Raw genomic sequence first — 27,500 nt, 5'->3', positions numbered from 1 at the left:
GGTTGGCCAGATCGTGGACTGGCCACAACTGCCAGTCAAGGACAGGACCAGTGAATTAGCAAACAACACATAGAGGCTGCCGAGAAGCAGCAGGGTCCCTGAGGATTTCTGAGGAAATCAGTCAGGTGTAGGTGGAAGCCTCAAGAGATGAAGGAGAAAAGCAGAGTGAGAGGCAGGGTGGCTGATAGGCTGTATCAGGAGCTGTGGATGGGAGACAGGAGATGCAGATTACAGACAGGTTGATGGAATGCCTGCACCAGAGGGGCAAAGAGGTAACCTTATTCCTAGATCGACCTAGGACCTTCCAATTGTCTTTTGCCAGGTTGGGCTGTGCACTTTCCTGAGTGCCCCCAAGACATTCCTGTTTTTATTTCCAGTGACTTCTCCTTCTAAACTTATTCATTACCCAATGCATTTTCATAATAAATTCTACCATAATTTGAAGTAGCTTGACGGCTTTGTACCTTGTAGCTAAAAAAGTCTAATGAATGCTTCCGGTTTATTCTGAAGGATATTTTTATAATAACTTTTTTTCTCTGTAAAAATAATGCACAAAAAGTTAAAAACCCAATTAAGTACAAAGCAGACAATAAAAATACCTATAGTTACCCTCACTCAGACAGTCACTGTTAAATTTTGGTATGTATCTGTGAAGGGCTTTTTCTCTCTCTTTAATTACAAGAATAGGTGCATACCACGTACACTGTTTTCTATTTTTTTAACTTCATTATTGTAAATATCTTTTTCTTTTTATCACAACATATTTAATTATTACGTCATATTTTATTGTATGTCCAAAGTTCAATGAATTCTCAATGGTTGGACATTTTGGCTGTTTATTTGTTTTTTTGCTACTGTAATCAGTCTGTGGCAAATCACCTTGAAGGAAAATATTTGCACACATTTGTAATTATCTCTCAGGATAAAGTCCTAGAAGGGGAATTGTGAGGTCACAGCATATGCGTGGTTTTAAGGATTCGAATACACATGGAAATTACCCTTCAAAAGGTCCATGCTAATTTACACATCAATCCAGCAGCCTCTCATAGATAAGCTTTCTTTTCTATGGCTTCTTTTTGGGCTTTTCCCCTCTCCTGTAGAACCTTCTGGATTTTAGTGTTGATTGTCCCACCCTTTTGATTTCAGAGCATTAGCCTTCCTTCTAAGCTTTTTAGTGCTTTGCAATGAGGTTACTAGTTCTATAATTTTCAGTGCTGGCTCTGGCTTCTTTGTCGCAGAATACCACTGCAATTTTCTCTGTTTTTCTGCCAATGGATCTATTGAACTGCCTAGTGAGCAGTGCAGGGGGAGAAAGGTGAACCCAGTTTCATTTGCATCCCATCTGGTTTTGGCAGCAGTAGCGTCAAATTAAACTCAAGTCCCGGAAGATGTGCTTCCTTTGGAAAATGAAAGACTTACAAAGTTCAAGGAGCCCATTCGTGGCAAGTAAATTAAGAGCATAAACCCAAAGAATGTCTGCAGTTTGCAGCTTGGTATTACACGGTTGCTTCTGATTGGTATAATCTGTCATTGCTGTGATGTGTTTAGAGACAACTCAGATTACACTCCTGATATACTAGCTAGGGCCAACCACCTGTGGCCCTAGTCAACGATCAAAGATAGTTACCACAAATGCTATGTGAGCAAATAATGGCTTCGAGTGGAATAAAAACTGCAGTGCTGCTTTTATTGTGTAACTTTTCATCTTATGTGCTTAGTGGAACAGGGCATGAGAATCCTATTTATTGGCAGTAAGACTCTTTCTTTTGCCGTTGGTGTCGAAAGGGCATTTGGGGGAATTTTGCTGTTAGTTAAAAGTTTCAAGGCACCAAGCGCAGGCAGGCTGAAGGGATGAAACTTGAGCCAGTCATTTCTACTGCCTGTTTGCTTCTCTGGTAAGAACTTCTGGGAGAAGCGTGAGGCTACCAGTTAAATGTGTAGGTTGGACTTTTGTGGATTACCTATTTAAGTATTCATGTTTTCTCTAATAGAATAAGTACATGCCATTGAGAATAAACTATATTTATTCATGCCTTTATTTATTCATTCATTTTTCCCTTGTTCAAAGCCATCAATTGAATATCTATTAGGTGCCATGCACTGCATATATTTAAAAAATATTTGCATGCATTTTATTCAAGAGTTTAAGGCCCAGCCAAAGAAAGAATTTTAGACTTTTATTTATTAATGTGCCTGGCTTTATTACAACCTAATAATCTGCCTCCTGGGAGCCTTTAAATCCTATAGTCTTATGGGGATGGTATAGGATGATTGGGGGATTGTACTTTAGTTAAATAAAAAGGCATGAATTATTTGACACAGCGGTCATGTGAAAAAGGAAAGTTGTTCTCTAATGCACAACAAAAAGATCGGAGCCCTTATTTCCAAGAAGTTTATTTTGCGGGGATGCAGGATCGGGGACCTACGCTGTGCCTCTGCTGTCACTTGGTTTCCGTGGTCGCTTTTACCTCCAGAGGCCATTCTTGTTTTGGCATTGCCTTCTCCTGTGCAGGGTGTCGCCTCTTGTCCTTTGTTCCCCTAGGGTACTGCTGGTATAAGATGATTGTGTGAAGCTGACTTTTCAGAGGGCTGAGGCTGCCGTTGCTCTGATACCAGCTACAAGTTTAGAGGGTTCGCCAAACAACCCCTTCAGTTTGATAATTTACCAGAGAGAGCCACAGAATTCACTGAAAGCCATACTTACGGTTTATTACAGGAACAGGATATTGGGTTAACATTAGCCAAGGAAGAGATGCCTTGGATGAAGTCCAAGAGGGGTCCAAATGTGGAGCTCCCATTCATCCTCTCTCGCTGGCATCATAGGCAGTGTTACCGCCTCGCGACCACTGTTTGTGGCAGTATGCAGGGCATGACTGGGCAGGGAAGCTTATTGAGCTTTTGGTGTCCAGAATTTTTATTGAGACCTAATCACATACTATCTGCATGGCTGATCTTTAGTCTCCAGACCTTCCCAGAAGTTTTGGCTAGTATCTTTTATCCCCAGTTCCTCTGCAAGTGTGAACTGATACAACATGGCTTGAAGTCTCCATCACAAATCATGTAATTAGACTCTCTCATGGCCGAAGTCCCCAGGCAAACAAAGATGCTCCCCTTAGACAGGACACTCCAGGGGCCTTGTATTACCTTCTCGTATCTGAGGGCAAAAGCCAGAGGTTTTTTTTTTGTGTATGTGTAAAGTTAATTCTTCACTAAACAATTATATTAACAAAAATTTTCTAGAAACTTATAGGTCATGCTTAATTTCACTGAGTAGGTCTCCTCTCCTTGTGAACCCTGAAAAATCTGAGACAGGTCTCAGTTAATTCAGAAAGTTTATTTTGCTAAGGTTGAGGACACGTACCTGTGACACAGCCTCAGGAGGTCCTGACGACATGTACCCAAGGTGGTCTGAGCACAACTTGGTTTTATACATTTTAGGGAGTCATGGGACATCAGTCAATATGTTTAAGATGTACATTGGTTCAGTTCAGTTCACTTCGAGGCAAAGGCGGGGCAACTCAAAGTCAGGAGGGGGTTTCCAGGTCATGGGGTAGATAAGAGACCAATGGTTGCTTTCTTCTGAGTTTCTAGTTAGCCTCTCCAAATAAGCCAGTCAGATGTGCATTTATCTCAGTGATCAGAGGAGTGACCTTGAATAGAATGGGAGGCAGGTTTGCCCTAAACAGTTCCCAGATTGACTTTTCCCTTCAGCTTAGTGATTTCGGGGCCCCAAGATTTATTTTCTTTTCACAACCTCTTCACTTTCCATTATATTTTTTGAAGTTCCTTCTTCATCTAGACCCTCTTAATATCACCCTTTTACCTCACTCATGGATGCATATTCTTTCTTTTTTAGGCTGCCTTAGAAATGCAAAATTCTCCTCACTTTGCTAAGCAGAGCAATCCATCTCTCTTGGATTTGCCCCAGTACAACCAGGAGCCCAGGAGGCCTCCCATTCCTTGTCTGAAAAGGCCTATCCTTACCCATGAAGGTATTTTCCTCAACAAAACAAAACAGGAATCTATTCCTGATTCCACCTCTCCTTTAGAAGGCCAATCCTGAACAAAAGTAATCATCAACCATAAATTTCTATACCCAGTGAAACGATCTTCACAAATGAAGGTAAAATAAAGACAATTTCAAGCACACAGAAGCTGAGATGTTTTATTATCCAAAGTCTCTCACTAAAGGAAGTTCCAAAGAACATATTTTAGGAAGAAGGGAAATGGTTCCAGAAGAAACATCTGAGATACAGGAGGAAAGGTGAATAGACAAATAACAAACAGAAAGGCAAACATGGGTAATTAAAAACAAATGTAACTGCAACTGGTTTTTGTTTAAAATAAGAACGATTTATTTTCCCCTTACAGGTTCATTTATGATTATATTGCAGGTGTTAAAAGAAAAACCCTTAGAAAAATTAAATTTAGTAGAGTTTAATTGAGCAAAGAATGATTCATGAATCAGGCAGTGTCTCGAGCCAGAATAGGTTTAGAATGTCACCTTGTGCTGGCTTGTGGTTGAAAAAGATTTATGGACAGAAAAAGGAGAGTGATGTACAGAAAACAGAATGAGATACGGAAACAGCAGGATTGGTTACAGCTCCACATTTGCCTTATTTGTACACAGTTTGAACAGTTAGCTGCCTTTGATTGGTCCAAACTTGGTGTGATTGGCAGAAGCATAGGGGACAGTCTGTTTACACATCCAGTTAGATTACAGTTCACTATGTATGGAGAAACATTTAGGCTGAACTTAAAATATGTAAGAAGCCAGCTTTAGGCTAAACTTAATTTAACACAGGTAAATCTCAGTTTAAATACTATTGGTAACCTTTTCTCATTGCCTTACAAATGATGTCCCTTTTCCTTTAGAAACATTTTCAAAGAATCCAATCCTTTTCTTTTAGTCGTCAAATCAAGTGTTTCTTAGTTTTCAACTGAGTAAGAAAACGTTTTCATTTATTATTCACTAGGGTCAGGAGCATTGAGTAGCAATGATAAAAGTACAGATCAGAGACTACTTATATTGAACAGAAGTGCTTTATAAGGTCTCTATTCAACTGGGCATTCTGTTAAGTATTTCTAGTCAATGGATTCCTATGGGGACCGCTGAAACTTTAAGCTCGGGATAAGTGGTCTAGATGTGCAGTGCAGTTTAGTAAATGAACTAGAGCTCGGGTTCTATTTAGAACCCAGTTTTTTTGGAGCTGAAGGGGCCCTTGGAGCTCTTCAATCCCAGATAGAAAAATGGAGACTCGGGATAGCAGCACAGAGCATTTGTTGTCTGAGCTAAGAGAGATGGGGCCATTCAAGAGCTCTGACCAGGCCCCTAGAAGGCGGAAGGCTGCAGAGCGTTCCAAATTGGCAAAATTGACCTGTACTTCTCCATGTTGTGCTTCTCCTCAGAACTTTGGGAAGCCGTGTGACTGTCATCATTCCAGCTAGAACACTTTCTTCCTCCAGAAAGTTTTGTGATCTGTTAACAATCATGTCTGGACAAAAGAATTTGGGGAAACTTGAAGCCAAAACAAATTTATCTTCGATTGTTGTTGTTTTTAAACAAGTGGCCAGCCTTGCGAATTTACGGATTGGTCCCCAAAGCTTATGTTCTATAATTGACCCTTAACAGGTTAGCAGTAGAGGAGAAGAGAGACAAAGGCCACACTCTAGGGACTAAGAGCTGTGGGAGTGTTGAGAGGTTGGGAGGGCTGTGTGTGCGCGCGTGTGTGTGTTTGTGTTGTTGGAGAAGGATGATCAGGTGTAGGAGAGAAGGGAGTAACTGCCACTCTTGTGAATTTGGAAGCAATTTCAAAATCTTTATGTGGAGATTTTCTTTTGTTATATGGACAAACCTGGGGGAAGCCTCAAAAAGTTGAATGTCTTGGATCTCCACAGTCTATTTTTTTTGTTTCCAAAAGAATGCTGACTTAGTTGCGGGAAGCAGTCCCTAGGTGTACAGCAGTGCAGATACATGTCTTCCTTCTCTTTTAGTGGCTGGGACTCTTCCTGGGCTGGCATGGCAGCAACTGTGGGTGGGTGGTGCAAAATGTGTGCTGGTGCAGGAGGCCCTCACAAGTGACCCAGCCTCTGTCATTTCCAAGATGTTCACATGGCGATGTGTCCTTTGCTCTAAAACAGTTGCCGTCATTTGTGATAGGTCCATAGAAGTGTATGGACACAGGTGCAAAATCCCAGACCCTTACCTGTCACCAGGAGGCTGGTGGACTTTTCCAGGGCATTTGCCCCCTTTTCCTCTCCTGAATGACAATGTTGTGAATTGCGTGGGGGTTCAATGGAAATGTTTTACTGACTGGGAGTTTTTATTCTTGCTCATTATAATATTATCTTCCCTTTATTTCCTCATAAATACTTTAGGTTTCCTGTTGTAACTTTTGCTTTTCGATATCCATTTTATGTGGTGGTGATGATGATGATGACAGTCATAGAAAACAGTTATATAGCCATCAGAAGGTACCAGGCCCTGTTCTCAGCACTCACCGTATGTTAATATGTGTAGGTCTATTATTATCCCCCTTTTATAAAGGTACATGTTCTCAGACCTTTTCCTTTTATTAAATTAGATTTTCATTCTTATGTTATCCAGTTTTATACCCAAAGTTTTAGTTCCTTTTAAATTTATCATTCTGAATTTTTTATTGCTAAAAATTATTTCTAAGGTAAACTCTATTGTCCAATAATTTCAATTATTTTTCTTATTTTTATATTCTACTTGCTTAATTACATTTAATAATTATTTTCTTTAATGCTGCCTTAGGGTTAACATTTTTCATATATTTTTAATGCACCTTTAAAAAGTTCTTTATATATATATACACACACACACACGTATATACAGGGGATAGAGAAAAGTTACACAATAGCATAGGGACACATTCAGACAAATCCAAAAAGAGCCAATGGTATGGGGGGAACAAAAGATAGGGTGAGACTGTCCTAGAGTAAAAGAGAACAAGAATTAACCACAAGCAACTTCGGAACCTGGATTAGATGCTGGCTCAAAAACAAAACAAAACACAGCAAGCAAAGATATTCTTAGGACAACTGTGGAGATTTGAATATGAACTGGAATAATCGTTCACTTTCTTAGGTGTGGTAATGGTATCAGGGTTATGTAGGAGAATATCCTTATCCTTAGGCCATTCATGAGAGAGATGGACAAAGTAAATGAGGCAAAATATTAACGATTATTGAATTGAAGTGCAAGATATATAGGCATTGATTTCACTATGCAATTTTTTTGTTGGTTTGAATGTTTTCATGGTAAAAGTTAGAAAATAGAAACAAAAACACAAAAACAGAACAATTTTTATCGTTATTATCTGTTTTTCAATTTTTGGTCTTGAGTATTATTTATGTTACTATCTGTTTTTCTATATTTTTGTTGTAACTTTTTAGTTCTTATTTTATATTTTTATTTTTTACTCCTTTATAACATTTACGTGTTTACTATTTTGTAAAACCAGGTAATGTCTCTGGTCCTGGATGCTGGCTGGGGAAAGGAGCAGCCTGTATATATTGGCCAAGATGATGAGATTGAAGTTGCAGAGCTTGTGTTCTATCTGGTCATCTGCCTGGCCCCCTTATCAGATACCTCATACCTTCACTGTTGGTTCCCAAAAAAGCTCATATTAACATTAAACTCATAGTCCTCTCATAAATAACGTGATAATCTAAAATGGATAGATCTGCCCTTTTCCATCTTGCCATTGAAATTCTCATGAAAACAACAACAGTAGCAGAAATGCCAAGTGCAATGGCAGGAGATCTGTAGGAGAAATTGCTAATGGCCCAGGATGGGTGTGACTCTGAGGCAGGAAGACAACAGGAGATCCCCTCTCTCCGCCCCTGCTGCAGAGAGGGGAATGAGGCTTAGTGGTTACCCCTAGGCCTAGATATGGTTTGTCAAAGAGAACACAAAGCCACAGGCAGAACATAGTGCAGTTTCCTGAAGTGTGAGTAGACTTGAGGGAAGTTACTTTTATATTAAAATAAACATGGGTATATTTTGGAATAGCCTGCAAAATAGAGATGCCAAAGGAATTTTATGCTTATTGAAGGCTGTTTTGAGACATCCTCTAAGACTCCCAGGAGTACAAGTGAAGAGTTTGTGAATCTCTGTATTATGATTTATTATGGGTTGGTTTGGCTAAAGAAGGTTTTATAGGGGGAACGTTTTTGTGGGCCAATATTGACTATATATATGTGTGTGTGTGTATATATATAGACAGAGAGAGAGTATAGACACCTTTTTCTTCTTTGAATGGTAACCTACCGACCATTTGTATGTTGAAGTCCTATCCCCTAATACCTCAGAATGTGACTGTATTTAGAGACAGGGCCTTTAGAAAGGTAATAAAGGGAAAAGGAGGTCATATGGGTGGGCCGTAATCCAATATGACTGAAGTCCTTACAGGAAGAGGAGATGAGGACACAGATATGCACGCATAAAGGAAAGACCACGTGAAGACATGTGGAGAAGTCGATCATCTGCAAGCCAAGGAGAGAGGCTCAGAGGAAACCAACCCTGCCAGTCAACACCTTGACCTGGGACTTTCAGCCTCCAGAATTGCGAGAAAATACATTTCTGTTATTTAAGTCACCCGGTTGTGATACTTTGTTAAGGGCAGCCCCCACAAACTGATAGACCGCTAGAATGGTGCTTATCAATTTTGTTATGCTGTTAATTTGTTTCATTTGCTTTCCAACACAGTTTTCTCCTTTCTCACTCACTGATATCCTGACATTTGACTTCCTGATCAGAAATGGAAGTGATGGGGTTGGACAGCAGGTGTTGGAAACTCAAATGCCTTAGGGACCATGCCTGTGGATGTGCCAATCCGGGATATAGAATAAAGACATGCGGTGGTTGCTGTCACAATGAAGGGACATTTAAAGACATTCAGATTCCAATGCTTTAAAGCCCTGTGCCAGCCCAAATGAATAAATAAGTCCTTACCTGGACTGTCTGGCAATTGCAGTCCCTGCTCCAGTACAACCTGGGCCTCATCCCCATATTCCCTTGATTTATTACAAGGGGTCCATAAACACAGGTGCCAACCAAACCTTGTCTGTAGTCTCTGTAATGCCACTCATATACTCACCTCTTAGTAAATTAAATTGCAAACTCACTTGTTAAATTCAAATTCATTTCAGAATCTTTTTTGTCCAATACTTTCTTCATCATGATGATATATGGTGTTTATCCAGATTTTTAAAAAATTCACTTTTTGAATTATAAAAGTCATGCATATGTATATGTTTATTGTGAAAATATACATTTCTTTTCCTCCTGTGGATCTTCCCCTTGGAATTCCAGTTCTAATTCTACTTCTTGTGTGAACCCCTGAATATGCACCCAAGCCCATTCATTTTTCTAGGCCCCTCACAGCAGCTCTAGCACCTCCACCTAAAAGGATTGAAAGGGAAGATGGGACCCCATTGTAGAATATTTGAAGTGGTTACTCACCAGCCCTGTATATACATATTAAAATTCTCTGAGTTGTTATAGCAGCTGTTGCAACTGAAAATAATTCAGCAAACAGGATCATTTTCTGTGTAGTTTATGGGCTCGGGAACAGTGCAGAAGCTTTGGAATTTGAGTTACCGTCAGCCCGCTGCTCAGCCAATCTCCACATGTCACAGGCTGGTAATTTGATCTACAGCTCCCTTGAAGTGAGTTTGTACTGAACATGGAAAGCTCTTTTTTGCCCCTTTTTGCCAAATGCTAAATGGCCTTTTATGTGTGTCTTTTTTCCCCTTACAAAATCACGATTTGATTCAACAAAAATATTACACACCTTCTTCCTGAGGGTTCTGTGTCCTTTTCTTGGACTCACAGCTACACATTTTGGGCAGCAAGTTCCCTTGTTCCCTCGGCAGCTGCCTGCGCGCAGTCCTCCGGACAGCCTAGGCCTGGGAGAGACCGCCTTGGATTTAGCTGGGCCTAAGAAAACACAGGCGGAGCAGTGAGAAAAACATTATCTTCCAATGCCCCTTCCTTTCAAGACTCAGGAAATCTGCTTCTTGTCAGTGCTCTTATCATTGCTGTGAAGTTTTGATTTTTCCCATCTCCAGTGGTGGTTTAAAAGCAGCTTAGAGTAGAAGCTGAAATGGCCTCCTGTATTTAGGGAGCAGAAGCCCCACCTGCTCTCCCTGGGGCACCTCCCAGTGGCCAGGGCCAGGGGGCATGTCTGATGATGGAGACAGTTGGAGCCACTTCAGCACTGGCGCCGAGTTTATTCCATCTGCTGATATTTAGATTGTGGTGGGGAGGGCAGAATGCCTGATGATGCCATCAGTTCACCACCATGCAACAGGTAGCCTGCTTTCCAGCTACTTTGTGTGACATCCAGACTTTCTGGCATCAAGGTTTGGTGGCTCACAGGGCTTGAGGCCACACCACTCTGTAACTCCCATTTTTTTAGTGATTCCCTCACCCGTGGTGGATCTACCTAAGATCACAGTGGCCACGGTGATATGCTATTTTGGGTTACTGAAAACTGAAACCTGTTTTTCGTTGAAGACATTTTGTCTAACAGTTTAGTAACCTTTATACCAAGAATAGCAGGAATCCTGTCTGTCGGATCAGGCAGTGGTACTATTAAGGAAAGATGAAAGATTGGTTTTCAGAGTCATTGAAGTTCTGGTGACATTTTAAATAAAAATTGAATACTTCTCTTCCACCAAAGACATCTAAACTTATTTGATTGAAGCCTTGGGATGCCTAAAGTCATTGTGGTTGAGATTATGTCTGTTTATGGCTGATAAAAATTATCGTAAGTGTATAGAGTCTTATGTTGGGGACCTTGCTGTCCATCTGGGAGACCATCTGCAGAAAATCCCAATAGCTGTAGTTCACTTCTCATTTTTCAGAATAGAGATTGATTATGAAGGAGGCACAAAACAAATTAATAAACAGAAAAACCAAATATTTGATTATGGCATTAACTTTATGGTCATTTCTAGAGGAGACATTAACTAGGTTCTGATTCTTGGAACAGATTAGATGTTGGCCTTGCATCCAGCTCCACAGAATGATGTCCCCAGAAGGCCTTGCTTGCACCTGGACACTGATGTCTGAGGAGTGTGCTTCCCTGAGCTTTCCATGGGCTAATCTTAGAGGGCAGGGCTCTATGATCCTGGCCTTGACCGAAGAGGGAAGGATAGATTGGAGGTTTTTCCAAAGACTCACTGGAATTTGGGGATAAAATATTTAATAGATTGAAAGCCTTTATAAGGGGGAACTCTGGTCTCCCTGTGGAAGATGACCAAATATGGTCAAAATGTTCCCATTTCTGGTGGATCAATCAATCCTTAAGTATTTTTAGAATAACGTCCATGGTTAAAATTGGGATCCAGATTTTCTAATGAGCAATTTGCAGAAAGAACCCACCTGCATCAAATGGCAAAGTCAGAACCACATGCAGGAGTAAACTGCACAGCCCTTGCTTAGCAACATGCCTGTTTGTAGCTCACTGGGGGATGGAGTGCCCTCCAATCCAGACTCTACGCTAAGAAATTAGGTAATTCAATGACAATAATAATTTTAGCTGCAGTTTAAGGAACGTTTACAGCTTTGAAACAGGAAATGGAAAACAATAAGTAAGAAACTATAAAATAAATTGAGCACATAGCTTTCTGTTACATTTTATACCCAGTGGTACAGAAAGTTTACTTAAGGAAATGACAAGGCTTATTTAGAGGACCAGCAACTTATGGAGTCTTTTATTGAAATGAAAATGGAAGCAATGTTGGGTACTCTTAAGGCTTAGTTTTTTTTTTTTTTTTTTTTTTTTTTAATTTCTTTGTAAATTCCCAATTGGGAAGCTTTAATATGTGTCTAAAAGGATTTAAAGACATTTTTCTTTTAATATTTACATGCCATATTATAATAAGATGAGCCTTTGCTGTGAATTTGAATCTGAGTATTAATGTCAGCTGTATTTTATTGAGTGATTATAGTGAGCCAGGCTCTGTATTAAGCACTTAAAATGCCTGAGCTTATTTAATTTATTTAACATTATGATGTAGGTATTATTATTATCTCTATTTTACAGACGAGAAAACTTAAGATTAGAAAAAATTATGCAGCTTGCCTAGAATATGGCTTCTAGCAAATGTTGTAAAGGAACTCAGATCTGCCCATTCCCAGAGCCTGAGGTCTTGATCTATTCTGCTGACTTAAATTCTGTATCATTGGTTTCATACCCTGAAGCTTGGGAACTCCTGTGGAGCCCTAGAGGGACGTTTAAGGAATATTTCAGTGAGCTGTACACACTACAACTCCCATATTGTATTGTAGTTTTAAAAAATAGTTTCTTTAAAATAAATGCAAGAGGGGTCTCTGAACAATACACTCAGGTCTCTGAACAAACTGGCTGAATTGACCATGAACTATTTTTCTAGCATTTGGACTTTAACAGAAGCAGAGCAAACTTGGGATGACCACACCCTTCCTGGGCTTCAAGGACTTTAAAAATGTCCTGGCTGCCCCAGAAGGTGGAGAGCTCTGCACTTCAGCATTGGTGGTGTGTGTTGTCTGAATGAAATGGGTTAGGGGTAGTAGGAAGGTAAGAGGATTTATAGCCTAAAGAAGGTCAGGGAATCCCAGTGGCCCACCTGCTTTAGAGTCTCAATTTTCTCAACTTTAAGTGGAAATGATATCATTACCTATATAATCTGAGTGTTGTTAAATGCATTAAATTAGACAATACATGTGAATAAAGCTTATGAGTTATTATTTTGGAGGTATTTAATGTGTTCTCCCCTCCTTGACAGTGGGCTGATATTTTACCATCCTGTTTCTAAGGCCCTGTTAAAGTTATTTTTCTGAGCGTGCTCTATCCATCAGGATCCTGGCAGGAAACAGATGGTGCACTCATGCTGGGAAGAGTTTAATAAAGGAACTGTTTACAAAAGTGTGCACAGGATTTAGGAAAAGCAACAATGGATGTTGCAGAGCCCCAGTAGAGGGCCATTACCAACACTAAGCCAGAAGGGTGGAAGGAAAGGAGTGTTACCAGCACCTAGAGAGGTTTTTGAGAGGGCTGCCTGATAGCAACTGTGGCCTTTGGTAGAGGAATGCAATCAACTCACAGAAACCTACCAGGGAGAGATCTTGGGGAAAAAATATCCTGACCTCACTTTCCTCCCTCCCTTTAATCTCCTGCAGGTATTCTTTGCTGGTTGAATGCAAATGGAAGCCGGAGGAAAAGGGAACCCTTGACTCCGTGTTCATATAGATTGGCCTCCAGGGCAGACAGCTGGTGGAGAGTGGAGAGTGGAGCTGAGGGACAAACAGCAGGTATGGAGCACAGCATGTGGCCCTCCACATGTTTACCAGTAACCTTCATCACTCTTGCCAGATTGGACTCAGAATCAACTCAACCCATAATTATGCTGTCGTGGTGCCTCTACCTCCTTTTCTGTGTTTTCTCAACTTCCAGAAACTTGCATTCTCCACTTCCAAGCTGTCTTGTGTTCTTTTGCTCCTCTAAGTCTTCTTATTGTGGAAAAATGAACACAAAAAGTTAACTCACACACTTAAATGTCTTACACCTAATTGCTACTTTAAAATATGCATACTTATTTTCACTCCTGGGATGGCTGAATTGCTACTAGACTGACCACAGATAAACAATACAAAGAACAACTATCTGAAGGCATCAGAAAGTGAGTAACTGTAAGCAGATTATGGGGGTTAGTTGGCACATGTGTGAAAGGATAAGACAAGGTGTGTCTTCCCCTATTTATGGTTTTTAGCTTAAGAGCAGAGAGCTCTTAGCCCATAGTCTTTCTGGCCTGATGAACTAGAAGGAAGAGTTGAGAGCAGCCAGAGCCAGGAGAAAGTGAGAGAAAACCTCTAAAAGAAGAGGGCCAGAGAAGGGATCCCCAAATCCCATGCATCAGGTGCCCAACTTTCTGGCTGAGTCCCAAACTTTGTGTGCATATGGCACACTGCAAGAAGCTCGGTAAAAGGTCAATGACCTAACTGAGATAAGAGCTACTGCCCAAAAGACGGAGTTTGCAGTTTTGCCAAAACAAAAAATCACACTCATTGGGAGACGTGTAACAGAAATGCAGAATCTTCTTAACAAAACATTCCCAATGTCCAGGAAACCATCCAGAATTACCCAACATACAAAGAGCAGGAACCAGATTCCTGACCTATTCTCAAGAGGAAATACAATCAATGAAGATCAATCTTGAGATGACTTAGATATTAGAATTAATAGATGTAGATTTTAAAGCAACTGTTACTACAGTAATTAAAGGAACATTTATATTTTTATGTGTTTGTATTAGAAAAGAAGAAAAGTCTACATTAATGACCTAAGGCTACCTTAAAAAGCTGAAAAGATTAGAATAAGTTAAATCCCAATGCAGTAAAAGAGTAGAACTAATTAAGGTAAGAACAGATATCAACAAAATAGAAAACAACATTAGAAGAACTATGCTGGTTATAAGAGATGCAGTTTAAGTATAAAGACACAGATAGGAATAAAGTCGATTCTTAAAAAGATCAAGAAAATTGATAGAACCATAGCTAGACTGATCAAGAGAAAAAGAACAGAAATGATCAATATCAGGAATGAAAAAGGGGATATTACTACAGATCCTGCAGATATATAATAAGACGATATGTTGACTACCCTTTTTGACTGCTGATTCCTGGACACTAGGAGTCCAACATGCCTTGTCAACAATCATAAATTATAGCTCAATGGGACACTTGCTGTGTCCTCTGGCAAAAATGTGCCCTTCTAGGGTCAAAGCCTGCAGAACCCAGAATTATGGGGGAGGAAGGACAAAAATCCCCCAATGGGTTACTGGGAGTGATGACAAGTGTAATCCTTCCTATTTCCACCCGTTGGGTCCATGTTCGGTACGTTGGAACATATTCAGAGCTTTTTGGGTGTAAAGATTTGGATACAGGAACACTGTCATTGAGAGCAGTGCTCCAAAATTCCTTCCATAAATACTGAACTGTCTCCATTACCATGGTCAGATTTCCATATTTTTTTCACCCCTAGCCATGTAACATACCTCAAAGCAGACTCTTTGCTTGAACAGCTTATCCGTTTGCTGCCTACCACTTCTGCAGAAGAAAAATGGAGTGGAGTCAGGGAAAGAACCTAGTTCTTTCTGCAGGAGAGACAGTTAATGCTTATGGTGTGCATTTTTATATGCCCCAGTCTCCCTAGCAGTTCAGGGCCGTGTGATTTGTTCTGGCCAATGAGTATGAGCAGATCTTCTGAGTTGAGGCAGTGAAGAGCCAGTGTGGTTCCTCTGTGGCTCTCTTTTTCGGGTATGGCAACCTTGGAGGCCATGTGTTCCAGATGCTGTAGCTGTGAGCTGCGGGAGCACTGTCCAACAAACAACAACTTTATATCCTGTCAAAGTAACCTTTATCCTGCTAAGCCTCTGAGATTCCTGCTTTGCTTGTTGTGGTAGCAAGTGCTAATTACCTTGACTAATAAATCTATTCTCTACACACCTGCCAATCAATAAATTTCAGAACCCTGATTATAAATGTTTTCACAGTTGGACAACTAAGAGTTTATTGTAAGTTGCTATGCACTTAGCATTTTGCTGGGTGTTTTGTTATCAGTACCCACTCCGAGTGGGTGGAGCCCCGTTTCGTAATGGGTTATGGACTCCTTGTATCAGCAGGTGAATAGAGGTTAAGAAGCATCACGAGTCAGCTTTATTTAATTCTTATCTGGACATGGACAAGGTTACAGACTACCCAGATATGCAGAGGGTATTCAGTGCTACATATTCAAGCTCCTTTCCTGGCTAAATTTCTGTTGGTTGCTCCCATTCCTATAACTGGAACATCACCTGTTAATTTCTTAATGTATGTGCACACAACAGATTCTTACTATGTATTCTTTGTCTAGCCAGGTGCATTACAACTTCTTCTACCATGCCACCTCATTTGGTTATCTGAGTCTTGGGGTTAATTTCTGAGCAATTAATGCCACTGTGGTCATTGTTGTTTCTTATTTTTCCTCTCCTTTTTAGGCTCAGTCTTATCAGATTGGATGCCTCTTGCCTTGAACCCACACTTTGTTGCCTCATCCTTATGACTCCTCTATTTCCCTCTTCGTCCTTTTATTAAACAAAACTTATTAACTCTGCAATCAGACCAGCAGCATTGTGCAATAGGCACAAATGTTAGGTGCCTTACACATGCAATTTTGTGCCCAACTTTGGCAGCAGTTGTTTTCATTCTGTCTTCACAGATGAGGAAATGGAGGCCCAGTGAAGACACAAGAGAAGTATTAGTGACCTGCTACTTTTAGATGTAATCTGTATAGAGAAATAATACGGATATGAAAGAAGTTGTTAAAAATAATAGCAATATCTGTATATTGTAAACCAGCAGTCCCCAATCTTTTTGGCACCAAGGACAGGTTTTGTGAAAGACAATTTTTTCCACAGACCAGGGGCAGTCGAAGGATGGTTTCAGGATGATTCAAGCACATTATATTCATGTCGCACTTTATTTCTATTATTATTACATTGTAATATGTAATGAAATAATTTTACAACTCACCATAATGTAGAATCAGTGGAAGCCCTGAGCTTGTTTTCCTACAACTAGACAGTTCCACATGGGGTTGATGGGAGACAGTGAAAGATCATCAGGCATTAGATTCTCATAAGGAGCATGCAACCTAGACTCCTCCCATGTGCAGTTCACAATAGGATTTGCGCTCTTGTGAGGCCCTAATGCCGCTGCACTAATGCCGCTCCGCTGACGGGAGGCGGAGCTCAGGCGGTAATGTGAGCCGTGGGGAGCAGCTGTAAATATGATGAAGCTTCCCTTGCTCGCCCACCACTCACCTCCTGCTGTGCGGCTTGGCTGCTAACAGACCATGAACCAGTATTGGTCCACACGGCCCAGGGACTGGGGATCCCTGTTGTAAACTACTTAACATTGCTAAGAAAAACTAAAGAAGATATAAATAAATGTAACAATATGCTGAATTCTTGGAATGGAAGAATCAATATTGTTAATTGTCCCCAAACTGATGTATAAATTCAAAGCATTCCCAGTGAAAATCCCTGAAGGCTTTTTTTTTTTTTTTTTGTAGAAGTTGATAAGATGATTCTAAAATTTACATAGAAATACAAAGGACTTAGAATAGCCAAGATAATTTTGAAAAATAACAAAGTTGGGGGACTCATACTACCTAATTTGAGACATAAAACTATTGTGATCAAGGTAGTGTGGTAATGGTATCAAAATGTACAATATATAAGTAGATAAAATGGAAACATAAATCTCATGTATCTGGTCAATTGACTTTTATAAAGGTTTAAAGGCACTTCAATAGAGAAAGCATAGACTTCTTAACAATTGATCATCCATTCGTAAAAACAGGAAAAAAAAGGCAGAAAACTCCTTTGATTCAAACCTTGCAACATATCCAAATCCAAAAGAGATCATAGGCCTACTTTCAAGATCTAGAAATGTAAAATTTCTAGAAGGAAATAGAAGAGAACATCTTTGTGATACGGTATTAGGAAAAGTTTTTATAAATCCCATACCAAAAGAATAAACTATAAAAGAAAAAAATATAAATTGGACTTCATTCAAATTAAGAGCCTCTACTCTTTGCAAGAAACTTAAGAAAATGAAGAGTAGCTACCTATTGGAAGAAAATATTTTCAAATCACATATCTAATAAGAGAATTGCATACAGAATATACAACGAATTCCCATAACACAGTAATAAGAGAACAAATAAACCAGTAAAATAGGGCAAAATATTTGAACACATACTTTACCAGAAAGGACATATGGATGGCAGATAAATGCATTAAAAATGTTCAATATCATTATTCCTTAGGAGCAGATTAAAACCACACTGATATAGCACTACACATCTGTTAGAATAAAGACTGACCACGGCAAGTTGAGGGTAGGTAGCAACTGGAACTCTCATGTACTGCTGATGGATGTGTAAAATGGTACAATCATTCTAGAAAATAGCTAGTTTCTTTAAAAGCTAAACATATAGATAGCAAATAACCCAGTCATTTTACAGGTATTTACTGAAGAGCAATCAAAGTATATGTCTATACAAGGACTTGAACATGATTATTCATAGAAGCTTTATTATAATAGTCCAAAACTAGAAACAACCCAAGTGTCCATCAGTGTCCATCAATAGGTGAATGGATAAACAAACTGTGGTATAGCTGTACAATAGGATACTTATCAATGAAAATAAATGAACTATTAGCACGTGCAACATGAGTGCAATTCAGTGTAATTACACTGATAGAAGCAGATAAAAATGACATACTGCATGATTCTATTTATACACAAATCTAGAAAATTCAGACATTTATAGTGACAGAAAGCAGATAATAGTTGCCTAGGGATAGGGGGAGTGGAGAGTAGTGGAGGAAAAGGATTTCAAAGGGGCTAGAAAAACATCTTGGGATGATGAATATGTTCATAATCTTGATTGTGGCGACAGTTTTACAGGTATATGTATATGTATAATGTCAAACTTATCAGATTGTACATTTTAAGTATATTATTTTATATCATTTACACCTCAATAAAGGTGCTAATAGCAATAAATAGGGGATATTTATTGAAAGGCAGGTGATGATAGGGTAAATCAATTTAGCTTTGAAACCAGGATGCCTGGGTTACTATTTTTTTTTCTTCTGTTCACTGGTTGTATCACTTTGAATTGGTTAACTCTTCTGGGCCTGTTTTTCTACATCTAAAATGGAGAAAACTATTTCGACTTCTGTGGGTTCTTGTGAGCATTAAGTTAGTTTATGAATGTAAAGCACTTATGGTACTCCCTGGTATGTAAGAAGTATTTAACAAATGTTAAGAAATTATTATGCACTGGGCACTATTGGAAGTGTTTTATGAGAATTATCTCATTTAAACTTCACAGCCCTCTGAAACAAGTAACAATATCCTTATCCTGTGTACCAATATCTAAGTAAAAAGGAGAAAACCAAGTTGCAAAGAGGAGGTTTAATTTATCCCAGAGTGGTTACATAGGAGGCAAGAAGCAGAAGCCAGATTTGAGTAAAGGCAGTCAAACTCCAGAACCCACACTTTTAATCCTGTGAATAAGTGCTAACAGGTGGGGCACTGACTCAAGTGCTAATAAGAAAGTTGTCTAGACAGTGCCCATGTTTTGTGAGCATTTCATTCTGTGAGCCATGTGAAACTACTGAAGACCAACATGTTTGGGCAGCTTTCTGAGAGTGCCTCTTATGATTACTCCTGGCAATCATCTTAGTACTCATCAAACCTATGTCTTCTTCCTGGGCACAGAATCAAACTATTTCCCAGCCTTCTTGTGTCTGGTGAGATCATGTGACTAGTTCTTGCCAATGCAATGTGAGCAAAAGCAGTGCGTCATTTCTAGTCCAAGGCAGGTAAGAGTGGGTGGGCTTTCTCTTTTCTCTACTCTCCCTACTCATTTCTGCTGGTTTGTGTTTCAAATGGAGGAACCACAGCATGGGAGAAGGCTGCTTCCTCAAAGACCACCTGGAGCAGAGCCCCTGTTGCTGACCTGTACAGAACCATACTTTATGTGTTAAGTCACTGAGATTCTGAGATTATTTATTAAAACAAGTAACATGGCATTGCCAATGTGCTACTCTTATGTCAGTATGTCCCTGTTATGCCAATATGTTACTCTTATGAAATACTACCCTTGCTCAAACATTCCATCTCTAAGAATTTCTAAAATATGGGTCAAATACATAGACTGACTCTTTTGCTAGGAGATGGACCACAGAGTTTTGTAGTAGAAGTTTAAGTGACAGGAAATAATATGTAATTAGTAGGAGATAACATATGAATGGCACATGGAATAAGAGTTTCAATATTTATTTATTTATTTATTTTGAGATGGAGTCTTGCTCTGTTGCCCAGGTTGGAGTGCAGTGGCGCCATCTCAACTCACTACCACCTCTGCCTCCCGGGTTCAAGTGATTCCCTTGCCTCAGCCTCCTGAGTAGCTGGGATTGCAGGTGTGCACCACCACGCCTGGCTAATTTTTGTATTTTTAGTAGAGACAGGGTTTCACCATGTTGGTCAGGCCGGTCTTGAACCTGACCTCGTGATCCGCCCGCCTCAGCCTCCCAAAGTGTTTCAATATTTAAATTCCTTCCAGGTTATAATATTTAAATATCCTTCATCTCACTCATGGAGCCTGAGTGATGACCAGTGTTCTTCATTCCAATTCCCTGTTGGCCTTTGCTCTGTGTGTATCCTGTTTCTTGGGGCTTTAGTTGTGGACTTCACCTCTTGGCTTTCCAAGATCCACAAGAAACTGAGTTATCTCTGGCCATCTCAGATGTATAATTATCTCCTTTGGTTGTTTTAAAACCTACCAGTCACATCTCAAAAACCTATTCAATGGGACAGGTTGCCACCATCTGGTTTTCAACTGCCATTTTTTTCTTTCTTGCTCGTTGGAAGGTTTGTCTTCTAATTATTTTATCAGCTTCCCATATGTGATGTGTCTTCTTTCATACTGTATCCTGTCTGTACTATGACAAATCATGGTCTGCAGACAGCGCTCTGGTTCCTGGCCCACAGCTGGGTTGCAACTCCATCAGTTTCCCAGCACCAGAGTCTTCTCTTGGGTTTCTGGGGTTCCAAATGAGAGAGAGAAAAAGAACACTCAGCACCCTGGCTTGGGGACCATATGTGACAGCCTGAACACATAGCATTATTTTTATGTTTTCCCTTGTTTCTAATTCTGTACTGGAACAACAATAACAAAAAAGGGCCAGAGACTTTGTATTACTGGAGTTCAAGAGGTATAGGGAGAGGACAGCTGTTCATAATGCTGGATAGTGAGGACCTCATGTCATCATCATGGAGAGGGGCTTGATTCTAGGCATCTGGTTCTGAGCACCTGCTGCTTTGGCAGAAGGTGATCGAGCACTCAGCACAGCACTTCAGAGGCTATCCAGAGGCTATCCAGAGGGGACTGTGATCCCGTAGCCCTATGCTCCCATTTTACTGATGAGGAAACTGAACCCTAGAGTCAAATTGAGAGTTCCTCAAAGATAGTCAACAGATTGAAGCCAGTCTGAGAACCACTTACTCCTGGTGGTTGGAATATAGGAAGTGAGAGTAAGTTTTAAAAAACTTTTAAGGTAATTTGACAGAGAGATTTTAAGTCATCTAGGCCTATATTTCATATGTCTTTAAAAGTCCAGGTATGATGTCATTTGTTTTATTTTTTATAATAAACTTTATTTTGGGAACAGTTCTAGATTTACAGAAACATTGAGAAGATAGTACAGAGAGTTCCCACATAGTCTACACTATCTTATAGTGTAGGATAGTAAAATTAATATATTATGTTAGTTACAATTAGTGAACCAATACTGATACATTATGATTCATTGAAATTCATACTTTATTCAGATATTCTTAGTTTTTAACCTAATGTCCTTTTTCTCTTTCAGAATCCTATCCAGCGATACCATATTACCACTGATCATCATGTCTCTTCTTGATTATGACAATTTCTCAGACTTTTCTTGGTTTCCATGACTTTGAAAGATTTGAAGATTATTAGGCAGGTGTTTTGTAGGATGTCCTTCAATTGGGATTTGCCTTTCTCATGATTAAACTGGGCTTATGGGTTTGGGGGAGGAAGACGAGAGAGCTGAAGTGCCATTTCCACCACGTCATATCAAGGCTACATACTATACACATGACTTATCACTGTTGTTGATGTTGACCTTGGTCATCTGACAGAGACAGTCTTTGCCAGTTTTCTTTACTGTAAAGTTATCTTCTTCCCTGTCCTTACTTTCATACTATGCTCTTTTGAAGGAAGTTAGTATGTGTAGGCCACACTTAAGGAGTGTGGAGTTGCAATTTATTTTAGTGTACTTGACAATAAATTGGTTTGTGATATATTGAAAATGAAAATGGTCCTCCAACACTGCTCATTTGAGAAGCACTGCTCTAAAAACTCTGCGTTAAGGGCACACAGAAGAAACGCTGGGACAGAGCCCAAGGCATCTTGGCTTCAGTCCCAGGTCCTGTCATTCCCCAGAGCCTAACTTGTGCATCCATCTAACTGTGGGGCCAATTTGGCTGGCTCTGTAACACCACAGACTACCCCATAACTTTCCATGAATCTTAAGAAGTGCTTCAAGTCTTGGTGGACGTTTCTGGAATACTAGTTTCCTCGAACCTTGATGCATTCATTTGTCAGAGTTCCTGTTTTAGGTGAAGTTCAATGACAAATAGGTTCTGAGATGGAGATTTGTACACAGAAAATTCTTTTGGGGAGTGATAGGAGAAGGACAGGGCAGAAGGAGAAGTCAAATGTCGATGCAGTCCAAATAAAAGCCCCTGCCAATCTTACGGGGAGCTTTGGACCTGGGATGGCCTTTCAGAGTTGTTCTGAAATGAAGCAGAAAGATCAGCTTTGACTGCACCCCTATCCCCCACCGAACCCACCCAACACATACACATTGACCAGGTATTGCATTGGATACTGACTGTCTTTGGGAGGGAGGTGTCATTGGGAAAGGTGGCCCCCCTAGCCCGTGGACATAACTTAAAAAGGAACTCAGCTAAGCCACCAGAAGTCAACACTCCTGGCAGCTGGGGGATGAATACTTAGGACCTGATGAAAGATCTGGATGGCACCCTGCAGCACTTGCCGCAGATACGATGACTGTTTTCAATTCTTTTGCCTTTGTGTTGTGTCTAGATTCCAGGAACCAGGAGGTTGTTTGCTGTACTCTCCCTTGTACAGTTAGCTGTCTCTAGTGCCTGAATGCACTAATTGTCCTTTGGGTATGGATGAGGTAATGAAGGAAAGGGATGCTGGGAAGAGAGGCCACATGAGAAGGTTAGTGTGGGCGTAAGACACAATGCAGAGGATTTGTGTTTGTGCCATCTGCCTGCTTCTATGATTCATCTGGGTCTGTGCACCCTTGTAATCAGCAGGCTGCAGTGAACTAAGTGTTGCTTGCTAAAGAAAAATGAAAGCTGGGACTTCAGCAGGGAGGAAAGTATATGCCTTACCGTGATGAGTGCAAACAAACACACAGCATCGGGGAAGCCACGCAGAATGAAGCTCTGAGAAGACTGTTAGTGTTTCCCCCCACCATGTCTCAGGGGAAAAGGTGTAAGTAACAGAATTATTCCAATTGGTCAAGAATTCATCTTTCCTGTCAGTTGTCTCTTGTGGGAGTTCAAACTTGCTCAGTCCCACCCGTTTTGATTGAAAGTGAAAAGAAGGACATTTTAATTTAAGAGCAGAAGATGGAACTTGAGAGCAGAACAAATTTGGCAAATGTAAATTCTTATCCAAAACCCATGCTTCCTGTACTTGGCACCTTGTTTCCCCAATTCTGCATGATGTCCATCTCTTTTTCTCATTGCAGCTTGAATTCAGGCATGCGTCTTTCCTCTCAGCTTCACTATGCGTAAGAGAATACTTGGCATGAGTGAGCTCATCCTGGCTGATAGGAAACACTTATAATTAGGCAAAGAAACTCAAAAGAACTGAAGCCCTTTTCCCTCCATGAGCATCTTTCACTAACTGCCCTAGGAGTTGGTGCCTACCGTTTGGATTAGATTTAGCTACGGGGCAGGATAGGGTTAAAGGAGTTAGAAAGAACTGAAATGAAAATGAAAACTTTTTTCCCTATTAAGATAGCAGAAGTTCAAATGTGAATCACCGTTTTGCATAATAATCATGGCCATATAATAATAGATAACATTGTTGAGTTCTTTCTTAGTGCTGAGCGCTGTGCTAAGCACTTTGTAGGGGTTATCTCATTTTATGTTCATCATGACTCAGTAATGCGGATATTATTACAACCTCTCAAGACGGATGATGAAACTAAGACTTGGAAAGGTTGGGCAAGTTGCCTAAGTGTGGAGGTAAAATTCAAATCTAGGTACCAATGTTTCTGAACCACCCCTGTACTGCTTCAGTAGCTATGGGATGGGGATGGGGGAGTGGTTTGAATGGGGAAATGGAAAATGTCCTCACATTGGCCTCCTAGGGAAGAGCCCTTCTGAAAAGCAACCTACTGTAGGTTTCCTTCTTGTAGCTCAGACCATTTTCTTTTATGCTAACAAGAGAGACCAAAGGGATGGTTGAGATCTGAACCTTAAGTCAGAACCTTAAGATGGAATCTGGGAACTCTGATATTAATTCAGAGTCTGTGGCATGAAGATGATGACTGAGGCTATAGATTTGGAAAGATTGTTCCAAGAGGAAATGTGCAAAAAGGAGGTCAAAGAGCTGAGGCTGGATTTTTGGAAGCCAACATTTAAAGGACATGTAGAGGAAAATAAGCCAATAGGAAGGTCCAGAAAGAAGAGTTAGTCTTTCTGTGGTAATCCAGGAGAGAGAGGTGTGTGGCTATGCAGAGGCAATGAGGCAAAACTGTCAGGTTGGATGACATCTTGTCTTCTAAGACAGGGGAGATGGAAGGAAAGATCAGAAGAAAGGTGACTACATTAGAAAGTGGAGAGGAAGCAGAGATAAGGAAGTCCATGCCAGGACCTGCATAATCTTAAGGAAGTAGAATGTTCATTTCTTTAGGGTTTTCACACTCAATTCCTTCCTTCCCCAAGTATCCCATTAATTGCTACACCTGCCCCAGGTGGCACTCAAGCAGGAGCACCCCAACCCAAGAGTAATCCAGCTGTTGACTTTGACAAAATCATGTTGGCTTGATAGAGAAATAAAAATGTGTCTGTGCCTTTGCTGGGAAGCTGGTGATAGAGACCATGGCTGCACCACTGCCAACTCTCATGTGGCTCTGTTGATAGGGGTTTCACCCTCTGATGAACTTCTCCAAACTTTCTTGGAAAACCAGTTGGGCAGTTTTACCTTTTGTCTACTGCCTTGGATGGATCTCATTTCTATCCCAGTTTGGGGTTAAGTATTTTCTGGCTGCCTCCTGCCCTTGGAGCATCCAGAGACAGGTGACATGTGGACGCTCTGCTCACTCCTCTTTCTACTGGGAACTTTGGGCTGAGGCCAACTCTTGTGAGCACTAAAGTGCTTGGGGGTTGGCAAATTCAAGGTAAACACTGCCTGACATCAGACTCCTGTGAGAGATCCTACATCCAGACTCCCAGAGTGGGAGCTTGCAGCCTGGCAGGTCTTCCTTTTCTTCATGTTCTGGTGCCTGCCTCATTTATGTGGCTATTAGGTGAATATTTTGTACTTTGAAAATATATGAAACCCATTGGTCAGTGGAGTAGGATTTTAGCACTCCAGTCTCTCATTTTTTGGACAAAGAGACTAAGGTTCAGACAGGATTGACTTGTCCAAAGTCACATGGCTGGGGTTTGAACCCAGGTCTTCTGGTTCCTAGTCCATAGCTCTTCTCATTTTTATCATGCAATAAAAGGTAGCTCATCACAGAAATGTAAAGAGAAAGAATGGCAACCTCTCTCCTTTCCTACAGTTCTTATCAGTTTTGTGTCTCTTGCTCCCAGTTAGACAGGTTATAATTGACTTTGACTCTTCATGGAGGGGTACCCATAGCTCACACTCATAGCTAAAACCAACTCAATCCCCTGAATCATTTCTATTTACAATCTATTTCCTGGATTTAAAAAATTAATGAACAAATCTCTTCTTTCTGCAGATAGGAATATACCCTGAGGACAACAATCCTGGAGAAATTTGACTTAAATTTAACCAGATTATAAAACATTGGGGACAGGCACTGGTGGAGGTGGGATGCGATTATCATAGTAACTCAGTGATGAGTGTTTAGCATAGTCTATTCTAAGTTCATAACAACGCTGGGCATTGTTCTATTTTACTGCACAGGAAACTGGGTCACAAAGAAGTTAAGTAATTAACCCAGGTCCCTAGGGTTAATTATGTTAATTAAGTGTCAGTGCTGGATTTCAAATCTTGGTTTAACTGGCTCTGATGGCTATGGTCTTTCTACTACCCAGTGGTTCTCTAACTTTCTGAGAAGATTATTCAAAGAGCAGTTTCCACCCAATCCAAGGATTCTGATTCAGCAGGGCTGAGGTAGGTTGGGGAATCTATATTTTTAAAAATGCCCTCAGTGGTTCTGGCATAAAGTGTTGGGAATTCCTGGAGGAAAAAAGCAGAGAGGTGGGGGGCAGTGGGTACAGATGGCAGCTTCCTGTCTTTGACAGCTTGGGGCTAGGCCAGCCACTCTCCAAGCCTCACAGCCTCCCTAGACCTGGTCAGGTGTCCTCTGTCGGCAAAGGGTGGGAGGCCTAGGCAAGCTGTGCTGGAGGAACTCGCACTAAGACAAGGCTCCCCAGTGTGGAAATCCCAAGTTCACCCAGAAGTTTCAAAGTTAGGGATGTAGTTTCTTCTCTGTTGTTCTTCTTTCCAAGAAAGACCCATTTCCAACTATACTCTAAGCCCAGAGGTGGGCCCTTCCCTGTCTCTATTCTTAGTGTTGGCACAAGTGGCTAGCCCAGGGAAGTGCCTAGTGTTCACTGAATCATGAATGGTGAAGGTCATGCTCGGGCGTTCAGTCCTGGTGAGTTAGGTTCAAGGGCTTCCCTTTCTAAGTGTCTCCTGTTTGAGAGTTACACCCTGTATGGGGAATACCCTCTGGAATGTAGCTCTAAGGAACACATAGCTAAGGGTCCCAAAGTAGCCAGTTTTCTAAGGTGCATAGAGATGAGTGTGTGTGATAATTTTTTCCTCCCTGATATTTTACAAATTGAATCTCATTTACTTGTGGGAAAATACTATAGAGATTAAATTTCTAATCCAGCCAGCCTATAATTATTTCTTTTCTTTAGCCAATCACTGATACTTCAGGCAGCTCCTTCCCAATCCAGAGTCAGCAGCAAGTATCATTAACTCGCCTTCTAATATTTCTCCCAGATAATTAGTATGAGATGAACAATCAGGAGATTTTAAGAGCCTGAAGCTTAATCAAAGAATCTGGTCTTTTGGTTCCTCCATATCATCACATGCCCCAAGGCTCTAATTTCCCATGCCTACAAACCTCAAAAGCTCAAGGAAAGGCCTCTGATGATTTTCCATAATGTGATTCCATGTGTTATGGAATTCCCTGCTTAGCTCCCACTTCCAAATGTACACTACATTTAAAGTAAGCCAACAGGCACAGAGACACAAGATAATTCACCATCCTGATCATCGAAACTTTATCGTTTACCTGAGTTTCCTCCTCCTCACTCATGTCATCCAGAAAACTGAAAAGGGTCCAGGCACAAATTAGTGAAACAGGTGGATGGGAAACGTGAGGTGGTCTTGGTGGCTATGGTGACCTGGCGGGGGTATGCGCTCCCCAAAGGAGGCAGGTTCCATTTAGACACATCCAGTTTATTCCAAGTGATAACACAGGCGAAGGGCAGGCAAGTGTTCCTGTTCTTCAGGAGAAGCTGCAAATATGAATGAGATCTCCGGATTTAAAAGATGTGGTGTTATAGACCTTCCTTCCTTCCT

At 40.6% G+C, this 27,500-nt stretch overlaps 1 long non-coding RNA gene across 1 annotated transcript in view; it reads left to right on the top strand.

Annotated features, from left to right (window-relative positions):
• The window catches only part of LOC105545745, a 231,254-nt gene that overhangs the window by 90,425 nt on the left and 113,329 nt on the right, over window positions 1-27,500 (top strand). The window contains exons 2-3 of the long non-coding RNA XR_001006977.1: window positions 13,196-13,289; window positions 19,057-19,060. This is a non-coding gene — a long non-coding RNA (uncharacterized LOC105545745). The remainder of the gene's footprint in view (window positions 1-13,195; window positions 13,290-19,056; window positions 19,061-27,500) is intronic.

The sequence above is a fragment of the Mandrillus leucophaeus genome, unplaced genomic scaffold, assembly GCF_000951045.1.
Source record: "Mandrillus leucophaeus isolate KB7577 unplaced genomic scaffold, Mleu.le_1.0 Scaffold338, whole genome shotgun sequence".
Taxonomy (NCBI): Eukaryota; Metazoa; Chordata; class Mammalia; order Primates; family Cercopithecidae; genus Mandrillus; species Mandrillus leucophaeus.
Note: the sequence above shows the minus strand (reverse complement) of the source record. Positions and strands in the feature narration are given on the sequence as shown.